General features: G+C 62.7%; 1 protein-coding gene across 3 annotated transcripts in view; it reads left to right on the top strand.

Annotated features, from left to right (window-relative positions):
- The first annotated feature begins 714 nt into the window (after positions 1-714).
- ELFN1 (extracellular leucine rich repeat and fibronectin type III domain containing 1) overlaps positions 715-17,036 on the top strand; it is a 75,082-nt gene continuing 58,760 nt past the window's right edge. For 2 of the 3 annotated variants that reach the window (XM_087417462.1, XM_087417464.1), the window contains exon 1: positions 715-1,282. The gene's annotated coding sequence lies outside the window, so the exon portion shown is untranslated. Of the gene's footprint in view, positions 1,283-5,330; positions 5,447-17,036 lie in introns of those variants that run through there. The other variant, XM_087417463.1, reaches the window with a different exon arrangement.

The raw sequence follows: 17,036 nt of genomic DNA on the forward strand, positions 1-17,036 counted from the left end.
AGGGCGGGCAGGGGCGGTGGGCGGTGGGAGCCGCCCCAGGAGGCCGCGTGGCCGCTCGGCGCCGGCTCGGGGCGACAAGGGGGCAGCGGGTTCAGAACCCAGTTTAGAGCCCGACTGAGCGATTTCGGACCCACGGGAATCCGAGAGGCGAACGAGGGGGAGGGGGCCGGCAGGAGGGAAATCCGATAAACGGAACCTTCCGAGAATCGGAAGGAACCTGGCTGCTCCCACGCCCCCTCCCTACCCCTAGCCTAAGTGGGGGCGAGCAATGGGAGGGTAGTGGGGGTGGGTCAGCGATCTGGGGGAGGGCAAGTCTGTGAGGCCCGACCACCCTCTCGCCCATACCCCCGCACACGCCCGGCCCTCCGCAGACCCTGGAACGCGCGCCCCTGCGGGCTGTGCCTTTGCACTGGCGGACGCGCGCCCACGCAGGGTCTGACTTCGGGTCAACTTTCACCGGGTTCCCGGGGGCGTGTGCACACCCCCGGCCCAGGGGCCCACCCCCATCGCCACCAAGTGTGCCTGCTCCTAGACCTTCGGGGGCTGTTGCTCCACACGGTGGCCTGGGCGGGGGCAGGGGCGCGCGGGGCGGGCCGGAGGAGGGGGCGAGGCGGCCTCTGGCTCACCACGCCGGCCCCACGCCTGCTCCACCTTCCCCTCCCGCGTCACCCTCCGGACAGCCCCAGCCCACCGACCTGCGGGAGCGACCCCGCCGCCCGCCCCTCCGGTCGCCCCCGCCCGCGTCCCCCGCCCCTCCTCCAGCCCTCCCCGCTCGGCTCCTGCATGAAACCTTCGATCACGCTCAGAAAGAATGTGCTACAACCTCGGCGCTGCCGCGGCCGCCACCACCGCTCCCGCGCCCGCGCCGGAGCCGGAGCCGGAGCCGGAGCCGGAGCCGGAGCCGGAGCCGGAGCAGCCCGGCCCCTCGGCGTCGCCGGCGCCGCCGCTCTCCCGCCTGCCCGGCCGGCCCCGGGCTCGGAGCGCGCGGTCCCCGCCGCCGCCCCGCGCTCGCCCCGCGCTTGACGCAGTGAGCGCCGCAGCCCGGCTCCCGCCGGCTCCGCTCCGCTCCCCGTCGCAGGCTGAGCCCAGCCCCGCGGGCTCCGGGAGGGGCGGGCAGGGCGCGAGGGGGAGGAGATCTGTCTGGAGCCAGCGAGCCGGAGGAGGAAGAGGAGGAGGAAGGAGGGGAAGCCGCCGCCGCCACCGCCGCGCTCCGGGGACCTGGGCGCGCGCGCTCCGCTCGCCCGAGACCGTGCCTCCAGCCCCGGGTCCGCACCCGGCCCAGGTAGGAAGGGGCTTGTGGGGGAGGGGGCTGCGAAGGCTGGGGCCCTCTTTGCGGCAGCTGCCGGGCCAGCGGGTCCCCGCCTCTGGGGGAGGCGGGGAAGATGCTCTCCCCGGAGGCGGTGGGGGCGGGCGCGGGGTCCCCAGCGGCTCCCTAAGCCCCGGCCGCCCGGCCCCTGCGTCCTGCCCGGAGCGTCCGCGCCGGGGCCGAGTTGCCCCGCCGGTGGGGCTTTGGTTGCGGGGCTTTGCGTCCGCGGTTCCTGGGCGTCCCCCGGATTCCGAGGCGGGAGCACCTGAAGTTAGCGGTCGCCGAGCCCCGGCCGGACAAACTTCCCTCTCCGACGCCGCGGCCCGAAGGGCCAGGACTCCGGACCCCTCGGGCTAGGAGGCGCCGCGGGGACCCCGAAACTTTCCTGAGTGCTATGAGAGGGAAGGGCGGGCTGGGCAAGGAGTGAGGGGGTGGTCTTGCCTGCGAGTGCACGGTGGTAGCCGCGGCGCCCCAAGTTGGCCCGGAGACTGCCCCCCCCAATCTGGAACCCCATCCTGTAGTCGAGGGCGGACAGGCAGTGGACTCTGGGTGCCCAGCCTTCCCACAGCCGGCGTGGGGGAGCAGCGCTCCGTCCCACGCCACTGGAGCCTTTGGAGGGGGTGTTATAGGACCCCCCCAACCCCCCCAGTCTGGTCGCCTGGCTCTGCCTGCCACTGCCGAGCTCCCAGGAAGGACCTGGCTCGCGGTTATTAATAGGCGCCTGTGACCCGAAGCTCTCCCGGCCCGGGAAGCCAAGAAGCTGGGCTTGGCTACGGGCTGGGGCTGGACCCCAGGTCCAGAGCTGGCCCCCTCCCCAGCTCTGGTGGTCTCCATCCTGTCGCTCTTCCCTCCACGCCCCCTGCTGTCCTCCCACTCTTTCCTCCCCGGTCATGAGGTGTCGCCCCCCCAACTTTTTCTCTCCCGAAACTGCACGGTGTGGCTTGTGGCCGCCCCGTCAGTCAGGCGCCCGGGCCAGACTGGCGCGATCTGAGCCCAGTTCCCAACCGAGTCCTTCTCTGCTGAATGAGTGTGGGGTCCCTGGGGCCAGACTGCTAGGGATGAGCGGGAATTCCTCCCATCAGCGTCTCTTCCTCCCAATCGACACCGATGCACGACACATTCACCCGCCTCTGCGAGCCGGTTGCCACCCCATCCGAGGGGCAGTCGGGAGTGCGGTGGTCGCCGCGGACAGCCTGGGGGGCTGTAGAGAGTAGAGCGGACCTGCGAAGCTCCTGAGAGGATTTTAGGATGTACCTACAGCTGCATGTGCAGGGAGGAGGCAATGTCTTGGGGGCCCCCCTTCCAGCGTTGCCTCCACACGCCCCGAATGCCCAGGAGGATTCCGTTTCCTCCCCCACCCCACCCCAAGCTTGAGTGAATTTGAGGATTTAGGGACCAGGGAATAGGGGGTACTTCTTCCCACCTGCCGGTCTGCAGAGCCCAGCCCCCAAGCAGCTTGGGGGTCTTTGTCCCCAGGGCTGGCCGCCGGCCCCGCCCCCTCCTTTAACTCTGGGACCCCAACGCTCTCCAGCGCTGTGTGCCGCGCTCCATTGGTCTCAGAGCCTTGATAAGTGAGCTGTCGCATCTTTTCCCCTGCTCTGGGTCTGGGGGTGGGGTAGGGGGCGTGGAGCACAGTATTGGGTCCCTGACAGATGTCCTCGTGGCGGTGGCGCCGGCGTCTCTGTAACAGCATTAATGACTTACACGCAGGCCACCAACCGGCTTGGCCACGGGGGAGGGGCGACTCGGCCGAGACTCAGGGGACGAGGTCGCAGCCTGACGGCGCAGCCTCCGCCCGGGTTGGGGGGCGCAGCGGCGAGGACCCCAACGCCCAGCCCCGCCACCAATCCTCTGCGCCCCCAACTGTGCGCTTGGCTCTCTGCGCCGGCTCAGGGGTCCTTTGGTTGTGGGGGCCCTCCCGCAGGGACCTCTATCTCGCCCCTCCAGTTGACCTCTGAGCCCCTGAAGCCCTGACTGAGCGGCCACATACTTGCCTGGGTGCGGGAAGGTCGGGCAGTGTGGGTCAAGGGCGCTCGGAGGCCTCTGGCCTTGGCTTGCACGTGGCAGAAATGGGCTCATAGCCTTTGCGCCAGGGGAGTAGCTGGGAGGTCGTGATGTAACTCTGGGTAGGCGCCTTGCACAGTCCTGGCACCCGGATCCTTCCACAGCCTGGAGCTGCTTGGCCTGTGTCGGGCTGGGGAACCAGCCGGAAAGGGAAGTCGTCCCCTCTGGCAGGGGTTTGTCTGGGAAAGGCTGCACTGGGGCCTCGGCTCCCTTCCCTCCTGACGTTCCCTGCACAGGGCTGGTGAGGCCAGAGGCTGGAAGGTTGCTTCTCCCTTCTCGGACCTTCCAAGAGTGACCAGGGTGGCCTCTAGGGGAGGACCAGTTTCTCTCCAGTCGCAGCCAGCTGGGGAGGCCTCTTATCAGAGAGGAAAGGGGAGCCCACACACCACTCACCATTCGGTGTGCCCAGGCCAGGCACATCTGAGGTCGCAGTGTCCATCTGGTGATAAACAAGGGCCTGCCCTTGGCCTGTGGCCTGCTGGGACAAGGGTTCCTAGGGGCGGCCCAAGGAGATGGATGTCCCCCCAAGGAGATGGATGTCCCAACTGCCTGCTTCCCTGTGTCTCACCCCTGACCCTGGAGCTGTGATGTGTTTCCGGACCACACTGCCCCCCAGTACTTGTGTGTAGCCAGGGGGACACACTGGCTTTTGTCCTAGTACCCCCTCATGGCTCTGCACCCATCCTCAGAGGAGCCCCACCCCGCAGGCAAGAGCGGACCATGAAGCACGAAATTCCTAAATTCCGGGCTGGCAGGGGGTGGGCAGCTCAGAGCCCACTCCCCCCTTCCTGGCCAACGTTCTGTGCCCAGGTGGTGCTGGGGGTGGGGGGCTTGCCCCTCCGTATAGGACTCGCTTGTGCTGTGGGCGTTCATTCCCATTCCCTTCCCGGTCCCCACACACTATAGGATTTATCTTGATTTGCTGCCTTTGAATTGAGTCAACTCTTTTGTATGCTCGGTGAATTGCCCAGCTGCTGGCGGGGAGCGGAGAGCGTGCCGGGGGTACTGAGGCCGGGAATCATAGGCGGGCGGGGGACAGGAAGCGGGGAGGGGGCGCGGGCGCCGGCGGGGACGGGCCGGGCTGCGCGGGGACACGAGCGGGCCCTAGGCGCCACCCGGCCAGGCCGCCCACTGGGCTAGCCGAGGGTACTGCGGGAGCCTGCCCGGCTAGAGCGGGGAGACCGAAGGGGTCAGGAGGCTCCGTCCTGGTGGTGGAGGCTGCCCCTCGGGCTCTGCTTCCGACGGGCTGTGCGGCGTGGGGCAAGCCCCTGCGCCTCTCTTGACTCAGTTTCCTCGCCCGTAACCTGCGGAAAAGGGGGCTTCCGCACACGCGGGTGGGGAGGGTCAAAGTAAGCGGGAAGAGTGCGCGAGAGACCCCCAGGGTCCTCCCAGAGGTTGGGGTGAGTGAGGGAAGGAAGGGGGGCCGAGAGTGCGGGGTGGGGGGGGCCGGCCCTACCTGTCCCCCCGCACCCCCCCTACCTCGCGTTTTCTGCCCCTGGGTCCCTGCCTTCTCCCATGTGTGCCGGACCCACGGCCGACCCGGGTCCGGAGAACGCCGGGGCTTTGCCTAATATGGTGGGGGTCGCGGTGGCTCATCCTGCCAGCGGCTGTGGCGCGCTCCCCCACCCTGAGTGCCGCCCCCGCCCCCATTTGGATGTGGGTGGCAGGGCAGGGGAGGGACGGCGAGGAAACCCTTCTGCGCTTTCTAGTACCTCCCCCTCCCTCTGCCCCTGCCCTCCCTCTCCCCTCCCCCTGCGCTCGGCGGCCGCGGAGGGAAGGAGCGAGGCGGCGCGGAGGCCGGGCGCGCAGAAGGGGTTCGGGAGGGAGGGGGGACAGGGGAGGGCGAGCACTCGGCGCCGGACTCGAGCGGGAGGAAGAGGGGGTGGGAGGGAGCGAGCGGGGGGAGGGGGAGGGGGAGGCGCGCGAGCACGGGCCCCCCCCTGCCCGCGAGGCGAGGGGCGGGGCGGCGCGCGGATCGATGGGCGAAGCTGGGGAGGAATTTCAATCCCCGGAGCGAAGTTAGAGCTGGGAGGACGGCGGCGGCAGGCGCAGCCCCGGAACGGAGGCGGGCGGCAGGTAAGCGTGGCGCCCGCGGAGCCCGAGTCCGAGCGCGGCCAGGGCCGAGGCTGGGGGCGCGGGACTCGGCCACTCCCGGGACGGCGCGGCCGGACCCCGCACCTCGTGTCCCCCGCGCGCTCGCCGTGCGCCCCCCGCCCCTGGTGCGCCCCGGGCCCGGCGCGCCCTCCGAGCGCAGCGGCCAAAGTTGCAGGAACTTGGCGGCGGAGGAGCGGGCGCCCGGCTCAGCCCAGCAAAGCGGGGGTCCCGGGTCGGGGTCCCGCTGCCGCCCCCGGGTCGCTGCTGCACCTGGCACCACTGCTCCCTCGCTGGGACCCGCGGCTTCCCCAGCACCTCTTTCCGCTCGTCGGCCCCCTTCACCGTCCGCACCCCGCCCTACGCACCCCGAACCCAGTCCAGAGCTGCTGCCGCCTGCGGTCGACCCTCCGCGGCCCCTGCCCTTCCCTGAAACCTCGGCCCTGGTCCCTGACTCCATCCGTGCTCGCATCACCGTCCCTGCCCTGTCTGCCCGTCCTCCTGACGTTGCGCTCCTCCCCACCCGGCACCGGGGACGGTCCAGCCACACTCGGGGGAGGGGCCGCATTCCGCGGTCGCGGCCAGGGACCCTAACCCTTGTCTTGGGTGTGGGGGCCTTTGCTCTGAACTTGGTGGATGTTTTCCACCCCTCCCCCCACCTTGGACCCGTTCTCATCGTCATCTCTTGGCGGGGGGGGGGGGGGGGGGAGGTGCTGAGCCTGCTTGCCCCGACCTGCCTCTAAGGCAAGGGTCCCCCTTCCATCCTTTAAAATCCGCAGGTCACTTGCTTGCTGGTCAGGGTGGGGCCCCCTGTAGGTGTTTCCCCTCAAACACAGACTGACAACCTCTGGCATCAAAATCAGACTTTTCTAGGTATTAGCTGTGTGACCTTGGGGCAGGTAACCTCTCAGAGCCTCACTTTCCACATCTGTAAAATGGGAGTATGATGATAATGTGTATTTCATGGAAGGGACGGGGCAGTGAAGCTCAGCATCTGGAGGGTCCCTGGAGGCCTCTCCTTCAGGCTCGGGGGCCATGCCAGGTGTGCACTTCCCAGCAGAGCCTCAGGTGTGAGCCTCTTCTCTCCCACATGTGCATTGTGCATCCCTTGCTGGGGTGCAGTGGTGTCTGCCTCTCACCCTCTATACTGGTCGGGGGGGCTGTGCAGAAAGCATCCCCAGGATCCAAGATCCTAGGAGCCTTGGGGACAGGAGCTTTCTGGGGGTGCAGAGAGAGAGGGGAGATATGAAGGGCAAACCTCCCCACTCGATCTCTCTCAGGGGCATCTCCAAAGAGGCCCCAGTCTCTGCCTGGCCCTGAGAGGGGATGAGCAGATGGCTTTACGTTGCTTCAGAGCCGCACATACTCCCGTCTTTCCCACCTCGCCAGGCCCCAGCCTCTGCCCTGGGCCCTTGGACTTTCACCTTTTAATTGAACAAGCACTGATGGGACAGACTCAGACACCCCATTCCAGGTTTGTGTCCCACTTCATCAGACAAGGAGATGCACCTGGAGACAGAGGGACAAACTGCAGGCAGCCAGTGCATCAGAGGGGACACCCTCCTTCACTCTGGGTTCAGGAGGTCAGAGCTGGCCGGGACCCCAGCACTTCGGCCCTGCCTTTTCTAGGCACGTGGTGAGGGAGTGCTGAACACCCCCTGGGGGACAGAAGACCTCTGGGTCAGAGAGGTGGGAGCCATGCCCTCCCCCCAGAGGCTGGACCCTCTCCCTCCGGCCACTGTGCAGCCCCTCGGCCGTGGCAGCAGGTCTGCCGTCTGTGTGTGGTTCAGGATGATACAGCAGGCCTGAGAGCAGGCAAGTCCTGCCTCTAGGAAAAGCCAGCATGGGCACCTTATCTTGAGGCATGGCAAACCTGGGGAGCGGGGGCAAGGGGTGTGGTGGGTACCTGCGCCTGCGGCTGCAGGAGGCAAGGAAGGACCATGTCCCTTCCCCATTGCCCCCATACGAAAGCTCTGGAAAGCTCAGCAGTTCTTCCAAGTGCCTTTGGAAGTGGGTGCCCCACATCTGGGCTGAGGAGAGGCTGCTGCCCCCCACCTCGCTACCCACCCCCCCCGAAGAAATAGGTGGACAACGCCCCCAGGAGAGCCTGGGGCCAGAGCTCGCATCCTGTGGCCCCTCTCTTAGACCCTGGGATTTGAATCTTTGAACCCGAAATGTCTCCTTGTCAGCGTCACCGGCTCCAAGAGAGAAAAATTAGTGGGACCAAAATTATGACAGTGACTTGAATGATGGAGTAAAATGGGGCGTCTGCCAGGGTCCTCCATCTGTGTGTGTCTCTAACACACACATGCACACAAGCACACACACACCAGCTCTAGATTTCAGTGGGATTTGCTAAACACTCAGGAAACCCCCCTCTTCAGATCCCCTGGGTCAGAGCCCCCACCCCACGTGGCCGTCCCTACCCCGTTAGGAGCCCAGTTCCCTTTAGCAGAGGACCCTGTTTCTGAGGATGCTGTAGCAGCAGGAGAAATTTACGAGCAGAGGTTGGTAGACTTGGGTGTTCATATATCTCTGAGGAAACAAACAGGCAGACCCTGTGGGCGCCCGGGTAGGTGGCGTAAAATACATCTGGAGGGAGGGCGCAGGATGAAAAATGCCGGTGAGTGACAGGCGGCAGATAGATCTCCAGGGCCGAGTGGCAGGGCCGTAAATTTCCGGGCGTGAACCTGGAGCAGGTGGTGCGTTGCCGCGGACACTGGATACATTTGTCATCTCTCCAGCCCCACCACGTCCCTCACGTGGCCCTTCCTGTTTGGTCTTCTGTCATGGATTCTGGTTTCTCCCAACAGAAGTTCGGGTGTCTGCTGGCCCTGGCCGGGTCTCTGTTGGGGTGGCTGATGGTGGGGCTCAGGCAGGGGACTGGAGCCCTGATGTGGAAGGGACTTTGGTGTGATCCATCCCAGCGCCCACTGCACAGATGGGGAGACTGAGGTCCAGAGTGGGGCAGGGTATCATCCCGGGTTGCACAGTGAGTGGGGGCAGAGAGGAGGTGGAAGGGCCCTGTGCCCCTGCTGTGCTGGTTTGAGTCTGGTCATTTGAGCAGGGTAGGCACAGCCTCGGCTGCTGGGGACTCTTGCTTCCCGTGCCCCCCCCCCGTGCCCCCTGTGCCAGTCGGCAGCCCTGGAGGTGAGCAAGAAGTGGGGTGGCAGCTGTGGGTACTCAGCTCCTCTCTCTGGGCCTGCCTGTCCATCACCCTCCACCCGCCCTGCCCGAGTGTGGCCAGCCAGGACGTGGCTTTGCCAAGCTCTCCTGGGGACCAGAGGGGGTGGAGAGACCACTCTGGGACCCAGCAGCCATCTGGGGGCAGGAACCGAGACTCCTGGCCATGTGAGCTTGAAGAATTCCTGAAGGTTTATTCAGCAAACGTATGCCTGGAGCCTGGGGACAAGACCGTGACGAGGCCCTGGCATTGGTGGAGCTTGTGTCCAGGGTGGGGAGACAGACGATAAACATGCACACACAAAAACATGTGCCCAGTCCTTTCCAGTGGAGGTCAGCCCATCCGGCCTCATCTTCCAGAAGGGTCCAGCATCGTCCTAGGTCACATGACAAGAGAGTCTTGGAGCCCCGGCTGGAATCCTCCTGGGAGCCAGGACCAGGCTGGCCTCGGGCTTGGAGAGAAAGCTAGAACAGGGGCTGAGGGCAGCAGGGGCCCCAGCAGAGCTTGACGGCCTTCTTAGGAGTTGATGGTCAAGAACAGGCCGCCCCTCGGCTCCCTGCTCTGGGCCCTGGGGGATGAGGAGGAGCAGTGGGGAAACTGAGTCCTGGAGGCTGGCCCAGCGTTTGAGCACTGGGCCACGCCTGCACCCAGGTCTCTCAGTGGCAGCGCTGCCCCCGGCCACCCCTCCAGCGGGGACTCCGGTGGGAGACTCCCGTTAGGGACGCCTCCCTTCCTGCCCAACAATGAACCTTGGTTGCTCAGGATTTATGGCCAGTCTCGCCCTCAGGGTTCCCTCCCCTGTGAGCCGGCCCCAAGCTCCTCCTTGGGGATTCCCTCTGTCCCAAGCATGGGGGCTTCCAGGGGAAGGGTCTGGCTGGCCCTAAAGGGGTGGGCAGCATTTGGATGACCCGGGAGGAAGGGGTGGGCATTCAGACTGGGAGCAGCAAGAACAAAAGTATGAGGCCTTTTGAGGAGCAGTGAGCGGGGCTGGGGAGAGGGGCCCTGGAAGAGAGCTGCGGCGGGCAGGGCGTGGACCTCGCCTGGTGGCCTGCGTTTTCTGTTTGAGGCACCTCCCTCTGCTGGCTCCTAGGATGGACTCCCACAGCTGTGGGGCTTGGACTTCCCCTCTTTGGTGCCTCAGCACCCAAAAACAAGGCTAGGTTTAGGGAGAGACCACACGCTGGGCATCTGTGGGAAGGGATGAGGACCAGGGGGCGTAGCCTGGGGGAGCATCCAGCAGCCCAGCGTCCCCTCCCGGCTGTCCGTGTGGGTCCACTGTCCTTGTCAGAGCCTCCGATTCAGTCCCTCCATTTAGCAGGTGGGGAGACAGAGGCCCAGATAGGACGATGGCAGCAAGCCAGTGCCAGAGCTGGCAGGAGCGTCCGGGCTCAGCCCTGCTCCCACGCTCCGTCCCCTGCACCACACCTCCCACCCCACCTTGGAGAGAGCAGGGCCTCTTTTCAGGCTTCCCCCTGCCTTACGGATGGGGCCGTGGAGGCCCTGCCCACAGCTCTCCAGCCTGGAAGCAAGGGGGCCCTCTGAGGGCCACGCTCCACCCCGGCCCCTCCAGGCCCACTTTAGATGCCCCCAAGCACATGTCTCTGCTGTCTGCCCCTCCAAGGGCTGCTTCTCTAAAGGGCTGATGGAATAATGAGTGTTTACGAAGTCCTGGCCGTGTTCAGAGCCGTCACCAGTGCTGGGGACGTGGATGGCAGGATAGAAGGCCGAGGCTGCCCTTGTGCAGTGTGCCAGGAGCCTGGCCCTGCCACCCCCTGTCCGCGCCACCCCCACTGTGGGAAGGGGTTAGGTCCAGTGGAGTCTTGCCTCCTGCAGGGTGGGAACCCTGGGAGATGACTGACAGCCCGGAGGCTCCCGTGTGTTTACCGACAGATCCCGGTTTTATTTTCAGCAGGATCAAACTCTGACACCTCTTAGTCATTAGCTCCCTTTAGTTTAATAAACACAGACACACAAACAGGCAGCCACGCGCCACCCCATGCGCGGGGACGAGGACGGCTCGGGCCGGCTTTGGGGGCCGAGCACCGTGTCTGGCAAGGGGGTTCGTGGACCCTCCCCGTACACAGTAGGCACTGTGGAGAGAAGGCCATGCAGAGGGCGCAGTGAGCAAGCACCGCTGCACCAGGCACTGTATCGATCCTGTGTTGTCAGAGCCCCGAGGAGTGGCTGGGAAGGGCATCAGCCACCAGCACCCTGGACACGCTCGCAGCGCGGACACCACCTCTGCTCCTCCCCAAGGCCTCTCCACTGTCCCAGCCCTCCACAGCTGCCCCGGAAGCCGGAGGGGCTGGGGACCTCAGGATGTGCTCCCTGACCTGTACCAGGGCCTTTGCCATCCCCCCGGAGGGGTCTCCCCTACCTCTCATAGCCCTACAGAAGCTTCTGGAAGGGCCAGCTGCAGGTCAGTGGTGGCCCAAGGTCTGCTCTGCCTCTAGCTGGCCATGTGAGCTGGGGGCTGGCCACCTTTCCACCCTGTGCCTCTGTGTTTTCATCTGTCCACTGGGAGCAGAGCCCAGAGGCTGGGGCGCTGTGGTTCCAGGTCAGGAGGCCCAGGTTGTGGGGCGGGTCCCTTGCCCTTGCTGAGTCTGGTCTCCCCTCTGTGAGGGGAGGGCTGGTGTAGATGGTCAGCCGTGGTGAGTCTGATTGTTGATACTAGTTCTATAAAAGACAAAGTGACCGCTGATGCTAGTGGAGTCCCCGGGGCTTTTGGCTTTGTCCCGTAGGGCCCTCACTCAGCCCCCGAACCTCGGCTTCCTCGGGCAGCACGGGCTCAGCCCTTGTGTCCCTCTGTACCCTGCTTTGCAAAGAAGCAGAGAAAGAGGATGCTGGGGAGAGGAACAGCAAGTGCAAAGGCCCTGAGGTAGCCACAAGCTTGGCGTGTTGGAGGAAGGGCAAGGCCTGCGTGGCCGACCACCAGGGGCAGAAGGTCAGTGGGAGAGGTTGCAGTGCCCAGTTCTTGGGAAGAGTTGGGGCTCGCTCTCTTTGCCTTGGGAAGCTTTTGGGGACTTTGAGCAGCTAAGGGATGAGATTGGCTTATACGGTTACAAGATCCCTCTGGCTGGAGGGGAGGAAAGGATTTCTAGGGGCACGAGTGGGAAGGACCGCTTGGTGAGGGGTCTCTGCTGATCCCTGAGAGAGACGGGCACAGCCTGGCCAGGCTGACGACGCCGGTGTTGGAGAGACAGAGAGGCATACAGCATCTGTTTTGACGTTGCTTAAAAGATGGGAGCTGCGTTCCTGTAGAGAAAGATATTCTGTAAAGCAAAACCCATTTTCTCATTTATATCCTGTACGAAATGAGGGATGCGTTCATGTAGTTAGATTGTTAAAGCAAATCCTGTGTTCCCTGTGACATTCGTTAACATTTCAGAGATGTCTTTCTGGAGGAGAGGAAACCCCCCCAAAACAGATGGGGTTGAAACCCCGGTGTTGATCTAGCAGGGAGCCCTGGGGGTGAACGTGGGGCTCAGGGCCACGTCCTCAGGCAGCCTGCACAAGCGCTTCGTTTTGGAGACGCACTTGTCTGATCTTAGTTGGCAGGTGAGTGTGTGTATAGGAGCGTGCACTGTGTGTGCATGTGTGTGCGCGTGCATATGTTCACACATGTGTGTGCATGCGTACACCCTCCCGGGGGCACTGCCCCCTTCCACTCTTCGGAGACCAGAGCAGGCAGTGGATGCAGGTCCCACGAGTTATGTTGCCCCATGAAGGGCATATTCCGGCCTCTGATTCCTCAGCCTGAGGGTTTAGGTTCTGTAAAATGAATTTGTTGTCTGAGGTATTTTTTGCAATTCGGTAGGGTGGGAGGAGGTTCTAAAATGAAGGGTGCATGGAGAGCTCCCAGGGGCTCCTGCTGGCCCCCCCCGGTGGTCTCCACTTGGGCTGCCTGTGCCCTTGGGTCTGGAGCTGGCTGGCACCCGTGTCTGGAGGAGGAGGGGCAGGGGCACAGGGAGGAGGCCAGGGCAGGGACGAGACTCAGGCCTCAGAGACCGTTGCCGTCTGACAGATATCCAGGCTTGTTTTGGTCTCCTCATTACGGTGTCCCCACAGAGCAAGAACATGCGAGCTCTGGAGGCTGTGATGCGCCAGAGATGGCTGTGTAGAAAAACAACTCACCAGCAATCCAGTATTGCCACCTGGCCTTAATCCACCCGAGTCAGGGGCTGAAACAGGACGTCCCAGCCCAGGCAGCTGCACACGAAACGCCAAGACGTGTGGCCATCACACCCTCACTCTGATGGGCAAAAATGCACACACCAACACACATGACCACAAGGGCTTGTGCGCACACAGCCCCACTCCGGGATGCACACGAGACCTCTGACGTGCACACGTGTGCACGCACTCTGCACGCTCTAGTCTTTCAGGTGTGTGTTCAGACATGCCGATCGGCATTCACTTGGGCAAAGGTGTGCCCACCTGCTCTAAGGTGACATGTGATTGGCACGTGCCCCAGAGTGTTCTTGTAGACGTGCCCTCATACATGACCGTATAATCTGGCATGCACACATGTGTAGTTGAACGCGGTGCCTGTGTTCTGACATGTCCACTCAGTGGCCTCTGCACAGCTGCTCCAGAAGGCACCCGTGTCCGGGTGTGTCCCCGTGTGCACTGACACGCAGGGCAGCCGGGAGGCTATTTCCTTCTGGCAGATTGAAAGGAGGGCCCCGGGGGGTGGTGTGTGCGGGTAGGACACCCCCTCCCAGAGCCCCACCTCAGCTTGCCTGCCGGCTGGGGTGGGGGACTTGCTCCATCGTGGGTTCACCTTTGCTGTGCAGGGGCTGCACAGAGCCTGTGGCCACGGGTCAAGGGTCACGCTGTGCCCCCGTGGGGTCCTTAGGAAGCATGGGTAAGGCAGAGGGGAGGGGCAGCTGACTGTCAGGGGAGTGGGGGGAGCAGACCCCTTCCCGGCCGTGCAGGGGTCTCTGGGGTGGGCAGGTGGAAGGTGTGCAGGCAGAGGGCCTGGCCCTTCTGGAGGGGATGCACGGTCCATGGAGGGAGCCATGAGTCTAGATGGTGGAACCGCTGTGGCCCCAGCCAGGACTGGAGCCAGAAGTCAAGGGCCACGTCACGGAGGGCCCGAGTGCCCCGCTGAGGGGCCCCAGGTGTCCTCTGGCGTTGACCTCTGCAGAAGGTAGTGGACTGTGAGGAAGCCTGGATCCTTGGTGATGTCCGTGCCTCCCCAGAGGTGGTGGGATCCAAATTCAGGTCCTTTGAGGCTGGAACCACTCCGCCCCACCGGCAGCTCCTCTGCCCGTTTTACAGATGGGAGAGCTGAGCCTCAGTGGGGGAGAGGATGGAGCCGGCTTTGGCCCTTTGATTGTGGCCTGCCCCGAGCCAGGGGCCGGGAGGGAGGAGCCCACCTGGCTTGGGTGCAGGGGGAGGGCTCGTGGGGTCCAGGCTGCCCAGCGGGGTTGGCCTCCAACCGCCTGCTCCCTCTCCACTCCTGCCTGGGGTTCCATGTGCACAGGACCACCCGGCCACCCTGGGTGACAAGCCCAGGTCCTGCTGAAAGTGCTGCCCGACCCGCCCACCCCGCAGCCTGGGCCTCCACCTCCCACCCCCTCTCCGTCAGCAAATCCCGCTCCACTCTGTATCCCACGTCCCATGCCCCTCCCTGGCTCTTTCGTTAATAACAGTCATTGAGGCCTGGACCTTCAGAGCAGACGTGTCCGGTGGCTGAAGCAGGCTTGGTCATGTTGCCCATTTTACAGGTTAGGACACTGAGGACCCCTGTGATGCTGTGTGACTGACAGGTCCCCATGGGAATGCTGGGGGTGGGAGGGGCTTCTGTTTGCTGTGGACCCCCGGGGGAGCCTAGGCTTGTCCACAAGGGCGGGGGCACTGCTGTCCCTGGGACCCCGTCCGCAGGCTGTCCGAGAGACGGCGCTCTGTCCTCCCTCAGCACCCTCACACCTGACCCTGTCCCCACGCCCAGGTGCAGGACCTGCGGCCCACTGGTCCTCATCCTGCCGCTTTACCGCAGGTGGAGCCAGGCAGGGGACTCGCAGGGCGCCTCCGCCAGGTCTGTGGCTTTGCTTCTGCTCATCGTGCATTGGGCAGGGCGGCCCCTGGCATTGGCAAGGTGTGCCCTCCCCCTCCCTCCCCGCCTCCCTCCCTTTCCCCTTCGGGGAGGGATCTGGGCAGGGAGTGGGAGCCCTGGGTGGGTGAAGAGCAGGGTGTCCCCCTTCCCCATGTGCCTCTGACCCGGAAACAACTGTTCACCTCAGGCCGGTGGTGTGACATCCCCAGACCAGCAGCCTCCCCACTGGCCTCCCTGCTCCGGTGCCCCAGCAGCCCCCATGCTGTTAGACACCGTCCCTAAGATACTGACCCTCGGCTGCCTGCCTCCTCGGCTCAGTCACCTCCCTTTATTCCCCGGGGGAGGACCCATCTTAAGGCCTCCGCACCTGCCCCAGCCCCCACGTGGCGGGGCCTCAGCCCCTCCCTGTCGGGCGGCCTCTGGGCTGGTGCTCGTGCCGTGCCCTCAACCAGCATCCTGCACAGTCCCCTGCGATGCCGGCTCAGCCCCGGAACCCTGGGCACACGAGGGCACCCCCGTCTTTTCCCGCTTGTCTCTGCGAGTGCCCCTGTGAGCGGGCGAGGGGATGGGGGACACAGCAAGCAGGAGCGAGGGAGTGAGCCAGTGTGGAATTAGGTTCTGGGGAAGGTACTGAGGCCATAGGAGGGGGTCCTTCTGTTTTTGAGTGAAATCCTGAGTGTGACAGGATGGCAGAGGCCGAGGGCCTCAGGGCTGCTAGGTTATCCTGAAGGCAGCTCTCGCCGTTGGAACAAGACTCTGGCCGTCCAGGGAGGCGGCGTCAAGCGGAGACCCCGGGGTTGTGTGTGGAATGTGCTGGCATGCTTATCCTTTCTCCGTTAACAGCTTTATGGAGGTACAATTTACCTACCGTGACATGGTAAGCATGCGTACCCATCGCACATTTACACACCCATTGTGAAGTGCTGTTCATTGGTTTTCGTACATTTATAGAGTTTTGCAACCATGGCTACGAGCCAGTTTTAGAACACTCCTGTCGCCCCAGAAGGTTCCCTCACCTCGTTCCTTCACCATTGGCATTCAGTCCCACCCCATCCTGGCGCTGATCTCAGTAGAGTTACATTTTCTGGACATTTCACATCAATGGGATCACACAACTCGGGGACTTTTGTGTCTGGCTTCTTTCACTTAGCGTGGTGTTTTTAAAGTTCCTTCACCTTATAGTGTGTGTCACTCCTTATTTATTTTTATTGCTGTATAGTACTCCATTTTCCGCTCTACCACGTTTTGTTTATCCATATACCAGTTATGGGCATTTGGGTGGTGTCCAGTTTGGGGCTGTTCTGAATACTGCTGTGAACACTGGTGTGGAGTCTGCATGGGGACGTATGTTTTCATGTCTCTTGGGGAGAGTCCGTGGAGTGGAATGGCTGGGTCATATGGAGAGTGTGTGTTTAAATTTTTTACAAAGTGCCAGACAGTTTTCCAAAGAGGCTTTGAGGTTACATCCCACCAGCGATATGTGAGGGTTCCGGTTCCCCCACATTCCCACAGCACTTGGTAATGTTGGTCTTTTTTATTGTAGATAGTCAAGTGGGTGTGCGTGGTTTCTCACTGTGGTTTTAATTCGCATTTTCCTAACCAATGAGGTGGAACATTTCTTCATGTGTTCATTAGGCATTCATATTTCTTCTTTGATAAAAATGTCTATTCAAATCTTTTGCCCATTTTAATGAGTTTGTCTTATTTTGAGTTTCAAAATTATTCCAAGTTATTGTGAGAGTTCTTTATACATTTTGGATATGAGTCTTTTATCAGAAATATGATTTGCAAAGATCTTATCCCAGTCTATAGCTTGTCTTTCATTTTCTATTATTTTTTTTTTTTTTGTGAGGAAGATCAGCCCTGAGCTAACATTCATGCTAATCCTCCTCTTTTCGCTGAGGAAGACCGGCTCTGAGCTAACATCTATTGCCAATCCTCCTCCTTTTTTTCCCCAAAGCCCCAGTAGATAGTTGTATGTCATAGTTGCACATCCTTCTAGTTGCTGTATGTGGGACGCAGCCTCAGCATGGCCGGAGAAGTGGTGCATCGGTGCACGCCCGGGATCCGAACCCAGGCCGCCAGTAGCGGAGTGCACGCACTTAACCGCTAAGCCAGGGGGCTGGCCCCTCATTTTCTTAATAGTGTCTTTTAGAGCACAAAAGTTTTTATTTATAATATAGTCCAGTTTATCCATTTTTTTCTTTTATGGGCTATATTTTTGGTGTTTAAGAATTCTTTGCCTAATCCAAGGTCATGAAGATTTTCCTTTGTGTTTTCTTCTAGAAGTTTTATAGTTTTGGCTCTTGCATTTTGGTCTATCATCCATT

The sequence above is a fragment of the Ceratotherium simum genome, chromosome 26 (genome assembly GCF_057802395.1).
Source record: "Ceratotherium simum simum isolate JZ-2026a chromosome 26, ASM5780239v1, whole genome shotgun sequence".
Classification (NCBI taxonomy): Eukaryota; Metazoa; Chordata; class Mammalia; order Perissodactyla; family Rhinocerotidae; genus Ceratotherium; species Ceratotherium simum.